This window comes from Triticum dicoccoides, chromosome 5B (genome assembly GCF_002162155.2).
Source record: "Triticum dicoccoides isolate Atlit2015 ecotype Zavitan chromosome 5B, WEW_v2.0, whole genome shotgun sequence".
Taxonomy (NCBI): Eukaryota; Viridiplantae; Streptophyta; class Magnoliopsida; order Poales; family Poaceae; genus Triticum; species Triticum dicoccoides.
In genome coordinates this window covers 588,364,248-588,378,292 of record NC_041389.1, presented here as the reverse complement: position 1 = coordinate 588,378,292, position 14,045 = coordinate 588,364,248, and positions in this window count along the sequence as shown.

Below are 14,045 nucleotides of genomic sequence, written 5' to 3'. Positions count from 1 at the left end.
AACTTGCTGATTAGCCTATTAATCCCCTACTCGCAAGCCAACCGAGCAGCTACCAGTAAACGATTTCCTCAACAATGTTTCCAACAATCCAAAAACCTGATTATAGGCAATTTACTCCGAGTGGTTTTGCTGCGCATCTGAAGCCGCCTGCCTTTAAGGGGGCGCAATATAAGAGGTGGTGCACGAGAGTAGTCTACTGGTTTCAGACCATGGGCTGCTATGACGCCACCAAGGGCAAGCCTGAGGGCGATCTTAATCCAGCACAGCTGGAAGCTTTTGAGAAGATTGATACTCTCTTTAAAGGCGCTCTTCTGAGTGTTCTTGATGACTCCATTGTGGATTCGTATATGTCGTTTGACAACGACAAGTACATCTGGGCTGCGCTCGAGGCCAAGTTTGGTGCCTCGAACGCCGGCAGCGAGTTGTACGTCATGGAGCAATTCTATGACTACAAGATGATTGATGAGCGCTCTGTTGTACAGCAGGCTCATGAGATACAGTCACTCATAAAAGAACTTGAGTACTTCAAGTGTGTGTTGCCGGACAAATTTTTTGCCGGAGGCATCATTGCCAAGCTTCTACCTTCGTGGAACAATTTTGCTACTTCCTAGAAATACAAGAGATAGGAGTTTTCCGTTGCAGATCTCATTGGTACTCTTGATGTTGAAGAGAAGCCGAGAACAAAGGACACACGTGCTCGAGTTGCTAAGGGAGCTTCTAGTGCCCACATGGTACAAAAGAAGAACTTCCATCCCAACAAGTTCAAAAACAACAAGAACAAAACTCACGGCAAAGGCAAGTTTGATACAAAGAACAAGCCGTGACATTCTACCAACTTCAAGAAGAATTCTCATAAGAAAGGGAAGGGACTTTGCCATGTCTGCGTTGATCCTAATCACTGGGCTCCGAAGTGTCCTAACTTGTAACGCCCCGAGACCGACGCTCCAGAAGACTTCCAGCTACTCCGAGTTTCGTTGTGTGATTTATTTTTGCTGGTTGCATTGCATCATGTCATCTCTTGCATTGCATCGTGTCATCATGCCATCATGCCATTTAATTTTTAAAACTCAACTAAATAAATTGCATAGATCTTTTGATCTATTTAAACCGAGGGAACTCACATGGTGGGTTCTCTTTAAAACATACCCTCCTGATATTAGGGAGCTATATTAAATATTCCACTATTTCGGAATCACCCATAACCCACTTGCAAAATAATTTCGTTCCTTTTCTGCTTCGAGTTTGGTCTCCAACCTTGCCAATAATTATTTCTTCATTTTTCGGAGCTCCACCAAAAATCCGAACATTTTTGGACCTTCCTTTCTTCTCCTTTTCTTCCTTGATTTATTTTTCTATTTTCAGAAAATAAAAGAGAGGAAGAAGAAGCCCTGCAGCCAGGCCAGCCTTCCTAACCTCCTAAAGCCAAGCCGGCTGGCCTCTAAGGCCCAGCCCACCTAGCCCCTCCTAACCCTAGCTAACCTAGCCCGACCCTGCATCCCTCCTTCGTTCTCCCCTGCGCCGCACCCGATCCCCTCGCACGTCGCATGCACACACGCACGTCGCCAGGGAGAGGATCCCACGATCCTCCCGCATCTTCCATCGATCCCCATCTCCTCCCTCGCGCAGCCCTCGATCCCCTTCCTCTCCTTGCATCGCCGCACCACCGCATCGGCCTCCTCGCCGCCGTAGCGCACTCCTTCATCAGCCCCGCCCCGCGCCGCGCCCTCGTTCTCGTTCCCCTCGCGCTGCCAGAGAGGAGCAGAGCCCTCCTCGCCATCGTCCATGGCCACGACTGCGCCTCCAGCGCCGGACCCCGCGTTCCGCCCTCGCCGGAGAAGCGGACCAGGCCGGACCTCCTCTGCGCCCCATCTCTCCATCTCCTCCTCGTCCGCGACCCGAGCTATGCGCTCGCGGCTGCGCCGTGGCCGCCTCCCTCCGCTACAGACGCGCCGTTCGATCTTTGTGCCTCGCGCCCCAGCTCGCCGTTGGCCTCTGCTCCCCTTGCCGAAGCCCGCGCCAAGGCCAGCGCCCAGCCTCTGCTCCGTCTCGACCGCGCCCTGCTGCCGTTGCTCTTCACGCGCGCCGCCATCCCTCTGCTGCCTCACCGGACCTCTGTCCTCCGCCTTCTCCCTCCCCGCAGATTTCTGCTGCTTCGTCCCCGCACCACCCGGTGACCCCGCCATCACTCTTGACCTCCTCCATGCCCTATAGCCGCTGCTGTTTTGCCACACCACCACAGCAACGGTGCATCGCGAGGTTGCTGCGCTGGACGCCAAGTACCACGACTGTAGCCGGTGTGCATTTTTTGTCAAGTCCGACTACACGTGTACGACTACATCCGAGGTGGATTTCGTCAAGTACCCCTTCGGATGCGCCAAGTTCGACTACATGGTCCGCCAAGTACCTCTACCGACGACCCCGGACATCTACGAAAAACGTGTACAACCACCATCGCCAAGACCGTCAAGTTCGACTACCGCCGACGTGTACAACTTCAGTCGCGAGAACGTCTACTTCCACTGCCGTCGCGAGAACAACTACCTCCACTACGGTTCGTGAACGACTACTTCCACTACGAACCCGAACTGCCCCGAAATGCACGCTTCGAAGGTATAACGCCGAGACGATGCCCGTGAACGAATGCATGTTGTACGAGATGAACCGTATGTTTGCATCGTGCCCGTTTGTTTCGTGTATGTTCCTCCTCGTTTGCCATGCCGTTGAACCGTGGGAACCCGAAAGCCGGGAGCACCCCACCATCCTTGCATGACACGCTCACGTCACACTTCTCGTTTGCATCGGTATCTCACTCGAGTTATCGGGACCGGAATGTTGCCGTGGCACCATTTTCGCTATTGTTGCCGTGGCACCATTTTCGCTATCGTTGTCGTGGCACCATTTTCGTTATTGTTGCCGTGGCACCATTTTCGGATATGTTGCCGTGGCACCATTTCTGTTTCGCCGCTGTGGCACCCTTTTCATTCCGCCATGGTGACCTAATGCCTCGTATCATGCTCATGTCAACTTTTTCATAAAATTGCATAAACTTGTATATGTCATCCGCATCATGATAACAACAATTAAAATGCTTAAATTATTGTTTGCTTTAAATACTAAGTGACATGGGGATTTTCTGGAATTGTTGTTTGTTATTTCCGGCCTCATTTAAACTTGTCAAGATAGGTAGTTTAATTATGTTTCACCTCTTGCCATGCTTAACAACATTTAATATTGTTTGGTAACTTAAACAAGAGAGAACTAAATAATTGATGTGGTGTTCCGTCAATATGCAACTCGTTGCATATTGAGCTCCACTTAATTTGTAGTATTGTTTGTTGCATATTGCCATGCCATGCCTCTTTAAACCGGACATGCATCATACTTGATTGTGCATCATGCCATGATTATGCTTGTGTGTTTACCATATTGTTTGCTTCTTTCCGGTTTGCTTCTCTCGTTAGCTTCGGTTTTGTTCCGGAGTTGTGAGGATTCGTTCGACTACGTTCGTTTGTCTTCTTCATGGACTCGTTCTTCTTCCTTGCGGGATTTCAGGCAAGATGACCATTACCGTCGATATCACTTCTATCTTTGCTTGCTAGTCGCTTCGTTCTATCGCTATGCTGCGCTACCTATCACTTGTTTACCATGCCTCCCATATTGCCATGTCAGCCTTTAACCTTTTCACCCTTCCTAGCAAACCGTTGCTTGGCTATGTTACCGCTTTGCTCAGCCCATCTTATAGCGTTGTTAGTTGCAGGTGAAGTTGAGGATTGCTCCATGATGGACATGATTATTTTGGGATATCACAATATCTCTTATTTAATTAATGCATCTATATACTTGGTAAAGGGTGGAAGACTCGGCCTTATGCCTGGTGTTTTGTTCCACTCTTGCCACCCTAGTTTCCGTCATACCGGCGTTATGTTCCCGGATTTTGCGTTCCTTACGCGGTTGGGTGATTTATGGGACCCCCTTGACAGTTCGCTTTGAATAAAACTCCTCCAGCAAGGCCCAACCTTGGTTTTACCATTTGCCTACCTAAGCCTTTTTCCCTTGGGTTCTGCAGACTCAAGGGTCATCTTTATTTTAACCCCCCGGGCCAGTGCTCCTTCGAGTGTTGGTCCGAAACGGGCAGACTGCGGGGCCACCTCGGGGCAACTCAAGGGCTGGTTTTACTCGTAGGCTGACCCATCCGGTGTGCCCTGAGAACGAGATATGTGCAGCTGCTATCGGGATTTGTCGGCACAGCGGGAGGCTTTGCTGGTCTTGTTTTACCATTGTCGAAATGTCTTGTAAACCGGGATTCCGAGTCTGATCGGGTCTTCCTGGGAGAAGGTCTATTCCTTCGTTGATCGCGAGAGCTTGTCATGGGCTAAGTTGGGACACCCCTGCAGGGTATAATGTTTCAAAAGCCGTGCCTGCGGTTATAGGCAGATGGGAATTTGTTAATGTCCGGTTGTAGATAACTTGACACCAGATCCGAATTAAAACGCATCAACCGCGCGTGTAGCCGTGATGGTCTCTTCTCGGTGGAGTCCGGGAAGTGAACACGGTTTTGGGTTATGTTTGACGTAAGTAGGAGTTCAGGATCACTTCTTGATCATTGCTAGTTCACGACCGTTCCTTTTGCTCTCTTCTCGCTCTTTTTTGCGTATGTTAGCCACCATATATGCTTAGTCGCTGCTGCTACTCCACCTCATTACCACTTCCTACCCATAAGCTTAAATAGTCTTGATCTCGCGGGTTTTGAGATTGCTGAGTCCTCGTGACTCACCAGATACTATCACAACAGTTGCAGGTGCTAATGATACTAGTGCAGGTGATGCAACCGAGCTCAGATGGGAGCTCAACGAAGATCTGGATAGTTGCTATGTTTCGTTTCTTGTTGATCAGTAGTGGAGCCCAGTTGGGATGATTGGGGATCTAGCAGTTGGGTTATCTTCTTTTCTTTTGGCTTCGTCCGTAGTCGGACTATGTGTGTACTCTGAATGATGTATGATTTATTATATGTACATTGTGTGAAGTGGCGATTGTAAGCCAACTCTTTACCCCATTCTTATTCATTACATGGGATTGTGTGAAGATGACCCTTCTTGCGACAAAACCACAATGCGGTTATGCCTCTAAGTCGTGCTTCGACACGTGGGAGATATAGCCGCATCGTGGGTGTTACAAGTTGGTAATCAGAGCCATCCCCGACTTAGGAGCCCCCTGCTTGATTGTTTGCTGGCGTTGTTGAGTCTAGAACAAAAATGTTTTGAGTCTTAGGATTATATATATCGGAGAGTAGGATTCTTTTTACTCCTCAGCCCCTTCGTCGCTCTGGTGAGGTCTCCTGACGTAGATGTTTTGACTTTCCTGTCCTCAATTTTCACTAAAAAAATTTTAGGATCACGCGGGTATCTTGGAATCGTTCCGATGCTTTTGTGACGAGAACATTGTTCTTGGTGCCTCCTGTCTTTTATGTGGAAGTGTCCCGGGGAGTTGAGCTCCGAGGTGTTGTCGTCACAATTTTATCGTTGCAGTTCTGGAATACCTGAGTTTTGCCGACATCGAATATCTCTTTTATGCAGTTGTTGGTGAGATAACCTCGATAACCCAGTACTGGGGCGAGCTCGAGAGTATTGCCATAGCTCGTATAACGGATGCTTTTCGAAGGTTGAGGTACACGATTTCCGAAGGTTTCTTAGTTATGTGTTGACGGATGGATACAGCTTGGATGTAGGGATTGTTAGTTTTGGGTGAGATATATATTGCTTCCCCTGTATCCCCAACACCAGATTGCATAACTAGAAAGTTTTGGGAGTTTTATAGGTGGGAATTCAAGTAGCTCCTAGAATATCTTTTCGACAGATGCATGATATGAGATTGGGGTTCGACGTCTAGTGGTCCGCCTTTCCACGGTCATTTTTACAGTGGTCTCATTGTGTCTTAAAGAACCCTTGGCTATGCTGGTTCGGGGACACTTCGTATGTCATGTGCACTGCCTTGTACATGATGGTGCTGTACACTCGAGCTCGTGTGGGCCCCACCACAAAAACTTCGGACGAAATCTCTATCATATGTTTGTTTCCGGCTTATTCTGCAAGCCAAATCCTTTGTTTTGTTTTATTTGTGGTATTCGAGTTGCTTCGAAGTCAAATGTTGAATCCATACCTTTTCCTAAACGGTGTTCTCATATCGCTATGTGAATACTAATCCTTCTTCATCATCGAGATTGTCATGTTAATTCTTTTCCAACCGGTGCGCTTCTCTTCGAGATGATCCCATCATTCTCCCCATTCGCAAGATCATTTCCAAGTTTTCTCAACGGTGTCCATTCCATCTGCCCCAAGTTGTCTTTGTTTTCCCGCCCTCCCACCTTTTTCTTCTTCAAGGACTTAGATTTCTTAATCAAGTATCCTTTTATTGATGTGAAGTCACTTCAACCTTTTCCGTCAATGTTCTAATCCGGTGATCCCTCGTGAAGATGCTCACGAGCTTCAAGTTTATTATTCTTCATCTCTTTTCTTCTCCGGTGGATTTAACTCAAGCTTTCGGTGTTGATCATATTCCCTTCCTCGTTTCAAGTGCTTGCGTATGCCGATGATCTCTTAATCATTCCCCGCTTGCTATTCAATTGTTCTGGAGTGTTGAAGATATCTCTGAAGATTCGTGTTTCCACTCTGCATCAATTCTAACTATTTTGAGATTGTTATCTCATTCAAGCCATTTAAGTCAACCGGTGCAATTCCCCCCTTTTTAATCAATCGTTCAACGATGTTTTCTTTTGAGTGGGCCCTAACCCACATGTCTTTTCCCAGGATCTTACCTGACTCTTCTAATTATCAGGATCGATTCTCAAATTCATTTCGAAGTTTGACGTAAGAATGAATTTTCATCAGTCAAATGTATTCTCCAAGTTCGCTTTCATATTCTTTTCATCGCTGGTTCAACCTTTCTAATTTTCATTCCGGAGTGTCTCAACAATTCATGGTGGTTCTCATCATCATTCTCAACATTTGAAGACCGAAGAAGGATTTCTCTTAAATCTTGCTCCATTCTCTTCAAGATTCGTGGTTCTAGCTTTATACCATCCTCTCATAATTGTTTTCGATTGTGAGAATTCTTTTCAACCATCCGACGCATTTCAGGAGTTGCTTCCTTTCTTGATAATCATTTCTGAATATTACTCATTCTCAACCTTCAACTCTTGTTCTCCAAATCTTACCGGTGCATCGTCCAAATATCCTATAATCAGTTCACGATCTCTTCGTTCTCATGTATCTAAACCCCCTCAAGTATCTTCATTCGTTTTCCCATTCTAACCGGTGATTTGTGCCTTTGCTACTTTCATTTTCAATTCTTACGGTGGTTCATTCAAGATTTCACTTCCTTCGTTATCATATCAAAATATTCGTTGTTTCCAAATCCCACCGGTGGTTCCATCAATACCTTCTGAAGTTTACACTATATCTCTCTTAATCCTTTCTACGAGAATAAGTAGTATGCCAAATCCATTGCTTGTCATCAATTTAATTTGATGAAGGATAAGCATACAATAAATCTTATTCTTATTTCCTCTAGGTGATTCAATTCTTTTCTTCCGGAGATTGTTCATGATGAAGTAATTCTCGGCTCTAGTGCTTCATCTTTTCTTTTCCGGAGTTCCAAATTTTCTCGGTTATATCGTCGCGAAGCTCCATCTAAATCATCACAAGGCTTCACCTTGTGTTTTCAACTTTCTTTTCGTTTGATCATCCTTTTATTATCGGAAATATCCATGGAGGCTCTACATGGTGGTTATTCAAGGATTCTTTTCATTCTTCAATTGTTCTTCAAGATTTCTCTCGAAGTTATGACCCACCAAGCTATACTCTAAAATAACCATGGTGCTTAACACATGTTTTGTTTTGAGGAGTTCAAGTATTCTTCTTCTTGCATCCGAAGTGCAATTCTTCCTACCTTATCTTTTGAGGTGGTGTTATGTCACTCTTGACAATTTCCTTCATGTTTCATGATTCATATGTTGTCAAGAATGAGGTATTTTAAATCCATTAATCTCTTCGTTGGAGTATCTTGTGTCATATTTCACCTAAATCCTTCCCTAAGGAATGTTGTATTGTGGTGCTTATCAATGATCCAAGTTTTCTTCTATCCTCTCAGCAAAAGCAGTTTTTCATCCCTTCGTTGATCTCAAGCAAGCATTTGTTTTCGATAGTGGCCGGTTGTCACCTCATCATTTTGGGAAGTTTTCCTTAAGCCAACTACAAGCTTATTCTTTTCGTTGTTGATTTTCCAACAACTCCGTTCAATTCTTCTTTGCAAGGATGCTTTCCAAGCTCATTTGTGGCAGAAGTTGGCATTTTCTTCTTCATTCTGTTATTCCAATGATCTATCGTCTATTCTTTCTTCCGGAGGCATTGTGATGTTGCTCTCTTCACTCATCTTCTCGAATTGGGGATCATGTTCTTTTCATGCTTATCCATTCAACCGGAATGTTGTGTCATCTCTTCAAGTTCTTTTCATCTTATCAAGTCTTGCATCTCTTTTCAATCGGAGTGCTGTCCGAATTTGATCTTCCTTGTTCCTTGTTTATCTCGTTTCAACCAGAGTGGTTCCAATTCCTTCTTGTCCATTGTACTCGTCATTCATAGCTTTGCAACCTCCAAGGTTCAAATGGTGTTCCTTGTTTCTATTTGTTCTACCACAGTGCTCTCAATTGTGTTCAACTCTGTTATGTCCTTTCTTTCAACTTTTCAACATCTCAAGGTTCTTTGGTTTCACTCTTTTGTCGAAGAAGCAACTTAGTTTTACCTCTTCTCTTCCTCTTCCGTTTCTCTCCGGTGCCATCCTAGATCTCGGGACGAGATCCTCTTGTAGTGGTGGAGTGTTGTAACACCCCGAGACCGATGCTCCAGAAGACTTCCAGCTACTCCGAGTTTCGCTGTGTGATTTAGTTTTGCTTGTTGCATTGCATCATGTCATCTCTTGCATTGCATCGTGTCATCATGCCATCATGCCATTTAATTTTTAAAACTCAACTAAATAAATTACATAGATCTTTTGATCTATTTAAACCGAGGGAACTCACATGGTGGGTTCTCTTTAAAACATACCCTCCCGATATTAGGGAGCTATATTAAATATTCCACTATTTCGGAATCACCCATAACCCACTTGCAAAATAATTTCGTTCCTTTTCTGCTTCGAGTTTGGTCTCCAACCTTGCCAATAATTATTTCATCATTTTCCGGAGCTCCACCAAAAATCCGAACATTTTTGGACCTTCCTTTCTTCTCCTTTTCTTCCTTGATTTATTTTTCTATTTTCAGAAAATAAAAGAGAGGGAGAAGAAGCCCTGCAGCCAGGCCAGCCTTCCTAACCTCCTAAAGCCAAGCCGGCCGGCCTCTAAGGCCCAGCCCACCTAGCCCCTCCTAACCCTAGCTAACCTAGCCCGACCCTGCATCCCTCCTTCGTTCTCCCCTGCACCGCACCCGATCCCCTCGCACGTCGCACGCACACACGCACGTCGCCAGGGAGAGGATCCCACGATCCTCCCACATCTTCCATCGATCCCCATCTCCTCCCTCGCGCAGCCCTCGATCCCCTTCCTCTCCTCGCATCGCCGCACCACCGCATCGGCCTCCTCGCCGCCGTAGCGCCCTCCTTCATCAGCCCCGCGCCGCGCCCTCGTTCTCATTCCCCTCGCGCTGCCAGGGAGGAGCAGAGCCCTCCTCGCCATCGTCCATGGTCACGCCTGCGCCTCCAGTGCCGGACCCTGCGTTCCGCCCTCGCCGGAGAAGCGGACCAGGCCGGACCTCCTCTGCGCCCCATCTCTCCATCTCCTCCTCGTCCGCGACCCGAGCTATGCGCTCGCGGCTGCGCCATGGCCGCCTCCCTCCGCTGCAGACGCGCCGTTCGATCTCTGTGCCTCGCGCCCCAGCTCGCCGTTGGCCTCTGCTCCCCTTGCCGAAGCCCGCGCCAAGGCCAGCGCCCAGCCTCTGCTCCGTCTCGACCGCGCCCTGCTGCCGTTGCTCTTCACGCGCGCCGCCATCCCTCTGCTGCCTCACCGGACCTCTGTCCTCCGCCTTCTCCCTCCCCGCAGATTTCTGCTGCTTCGTCCCCGCACCACCCGGTGACCCCGCCGTCACTCCTGACCTCCTCCATGCCCTATAGCCGCTGCTGTTTTGCACACCACCACAGCAACGGTGCATCACGAGGTTGCTGCGCTGGACGCCAAGTACCACGACTGTAGCCGGTGTGCATTTTTTGTCAAGTCCGACTACACGTGTACGACTACATCCGAGGTGGATTTCGTCAAGTACCCCTTCGGATGCACCAAGTTCGACTACATGGTCCGCCAAGTACCTCTACCGACGACCCCGGACATCTACGAAAAACGTGTACAACTACCGTCGCCAAGACCATCAAGTTCGACTACCGCCGACGTGTACAACTTCAGTCGCGAGAACGTCTACTTCCACTACCGTCGCGAGAACAACTACCTCCACTACGGTTCGTGAACGACTACTTCCACTACGAACCCGAACCGCCCCGAAATGCACGCTTCGAAGGTATAATGCCGAGACGATGCCCGTGAACGAATGCATGTTGTACGAGATGAACCGTATGTTTGCATTGTGCCCGTTTGTTTCGTGTATGTTCCTCCTCATTTGCCATGCCGTTGAACCGTGGGAACCCGAAAGCCGGGAGCACCCCACCATCCTTGCATGACACGCTCACGTCACACTTCTCGTTTGCATCGGTATCTCACTCGAGTTATCGGGACCGGAATGTTGCCGTGGCACCATTTTCGCTATTGTTGCCGTGGCACCATTTTCGCTATCGTTGTCGTGGCACCATTTTCGTTATTGTTGCCGTGGCACCATTTTCGGATATGTTGCCGTGGCACCATTTCTGTTTCGCCGCCGTGGCACCCTTTTCATTCCGCCATGGTGACCTAATGCCTCGTATCATGCTCATGTCAACTTTTTCATAAAATTGCATAAACTTGTATATGTCATCCGCATCATGATAACAACAATTAAAATGCTTAAATTATTGTTTGCTTTAAATACTAAGTGACATGGGGATTTTCTGGAATTGTTGTTTGTTATTTCCGGCCTCATTTAAACTTGTCAAGATAGGTAGTTTAATTATGTTTCACCTCTTGCCATGCTTAACAACATTTAATATTGTTTGGTAACTTAAACAAGAGAGAACTAAATAATTGATGTGGTGTTCCGTCAATATGCAACTCGTTGCATATTGAGCTCCACTTAATTTGTAGTATTGTTTGTTGCATATTGCCATGCCATGCCTCTTTAAACCGGACATGCATCATACTTGATTGTGCATCATGCCATGATTATGCTTGTGCGTTTACCATATTGTTTGCTTCTTTCCGGTTTGCTTCTCTCGTTAGCTTTGGTTTTGTTCCGGAGTTGTGAGGATTCGTTCGACTACGTTCGTTTGTCTTCTTCATGGACTCGTTCTTCTTCCTTGCGGGATTTCAGGCAAGATGACCATTACCCTCGATATCACTTCTATCTTTGCTTGCTAGTCGCTTCATTCTATTGCTATGCTGCACTACCTATCACTTGTTTACCATGCCTCCCATATTGCCATGTCAGCCTCTAACCTTTTCACCCTTCCTAGCAAACCGTTGCTTGGCTATGTTACCGCTTTGCTCAGCCCATCTTATAGCGTTGTTAGTTGCAGGTGAAGTCGAAGATTGCTCCATGATGGACATGATTATTTTGGGATATCACAATATCTCTTATTTAATTAATGCATCTATATACTTGGTAAAGGGTGGAAGACTCGGCCTTATGCCTGGTGTTTTGTTCCAGTCTTGCCGCCCTAGTTTCCGTCATACCGGTGTTATGTTCCCGGATTTTGCGTTCCTTACGCGGTTGGGTGATTTATGGGACCCCCTTGACAGTTCGCTTTGAATAAAACTCCTCCAGCAAGGCCCAACCTTGGTTTTACCATTTGCCTACCTAAGCCTTTTTCCCTTGGGTTCTGCAGACTCAAGGGTCATCTTTATTTTAACCCCCCCGGGCCAGTGCTCCTTCGAGTGTTGGTCCGAAATGGGCAGACTGCGGGGCCACCTCGGGGCAACTCGAGGGCTGGGTTTACTCGTAGGCTGACCCATCCGGTGTGCCCTGAGAACGAGATATGTGCAGCTCCTATCGGGATTTGTCGGCACAGCGGGAGGCTTTGCTGGTCTTGTTTTACCATTGTCGAAATGTCTTGTAAACTGGGATTCCGAGTCTGATCGGGTCTTCCTGGGAGAAGGTCTATTCCTTCGTTGATCGCGAGAGCTTGTCATGGGCTAAGTTGGGACACCCCTGCAGGGTATAATGTTTCGAAAGCCGTGCCTGCGGTTATAGGCAGATGGGAATTTGTTAATGTCCGGTTGTAGATAACTTGACACCAGATCCGAATTAAAACACATCAACCGCGTGTGTAGCCGTGATGATCTCTTCTCGGTGGAGTCCGGGAAGTGAACACGGTTTTGGGTTATGTTTGACGTAAGTAGGAGTTCAGGATCACTTCTTGATCATTGCTAGTTCACGACCGTTCCTTTTGCTCTCGCTCTTTTTTGCGTATGTTAGCCACCATATATGCTTAGTCGCTGCTGCTACTCCACCTCATTACCACTTCCTACCCATAAGCTTAAATAGTCTTGATCTCGCGGGTTTTGAGATTGCTGAGTCCTCGTGACTCACCAGATACTATCACAACAGTTGCAGGTGCTGATGATACCAGTGCAGGTGATGCAACCGAGCTCAGATGGGAGCTCAACGAAGATCTGGATAGTTGCTATGTTTCGTTTCTTGTTGATCAGTAGTGGAGCCCAGTTGGGACGATCGGGGATCTAGCAGTTGGGTTATCTTCTTTTCTTTTGGCTTCGTCCGTAGTCGTTCTATGTGTGTACTCTGAATGATGTATGATTTATTATATGTACATTGTGTGAAGTGGCGATTGTAAGCCAACTCTTTATCCCATTCTTGTTCATTACATGGGATTGTGTGAAGATGACCCTTCTTGCGACAAAACCACAATGCGGTTATGCCTCTAAGTCGTGCTTCGACACGTGGGAGATATAGCCGCATCGTGGGTGTTACATAACTGCTTTGAGGAACGTGAACATGAGAAGAGCGGCAAGTCCGCTAATGTTGTCATTGGTGATACTGATATGAAGGGATCTGGCACGACATTCTTCCTACCATCCTTTCTGTATTTCAATCTCCTGATTGGTTAATTGACACTGGTGCGAATGTACATGTTTGTGCTGATGCCTCCATGTTTTCTTCTTACCAGGTCACAGGGACTTCTCCCGTGCTGATGGGGAACGGGTCACATGCCATCGTTCGAGGTGTTGGTACGGTCGATCTAAAGTTTACTTCGGGGAAGACTGTGCGTCTGAAGAACGTTCATGATGTGTCGTCCATCAATAAAAATCTCGTTAGCGGTTCCCATTTATGTAGAAATGGTTTTAAGTTGGTTTTCGAATCCAATAACGTTTTAATTTCTAAGTATGCACAATTTGTTGGAAAAGGCTATGAGAGCGGAGGCTTGTTCCGCCTGTCTTTGTCAGATATTTGCACTAAAGTTATTAATAATATTTGCCACAATAATGAGTCTGATATTTGGCATTCACGACTTTGTCATATTAACTTTGGTTGCATGACGTGGCTAGAAAATATGAGTTTAATTCTGAAAATCTCTACTATCAAAGGCTCCAAGTGCCAAGTATGTGTGCAAGCTAAGCAACCTCGCAAGTCCCATAAGACTGCAGAGGCAAGAGACTTGGCGCCACTAGAGCTTATACATTCTGATCTTTGTGAGATGAATGGTGTGTTGACAAAAGGTGGAAAGAGATACTTCATGAAGTTGATTGATGACCCCCACTAGATATTGCTATGTGTATCTTCTGAAATCAAAAGATGAGGCTTTAACTTTCTTCAAAAACTATAAAGCTGAAGGAGACAACCAACCTGATCAAAAAATTAAACGACTTAGGTCTGATCATGGTGGAGAGTAGTTTTCCAATG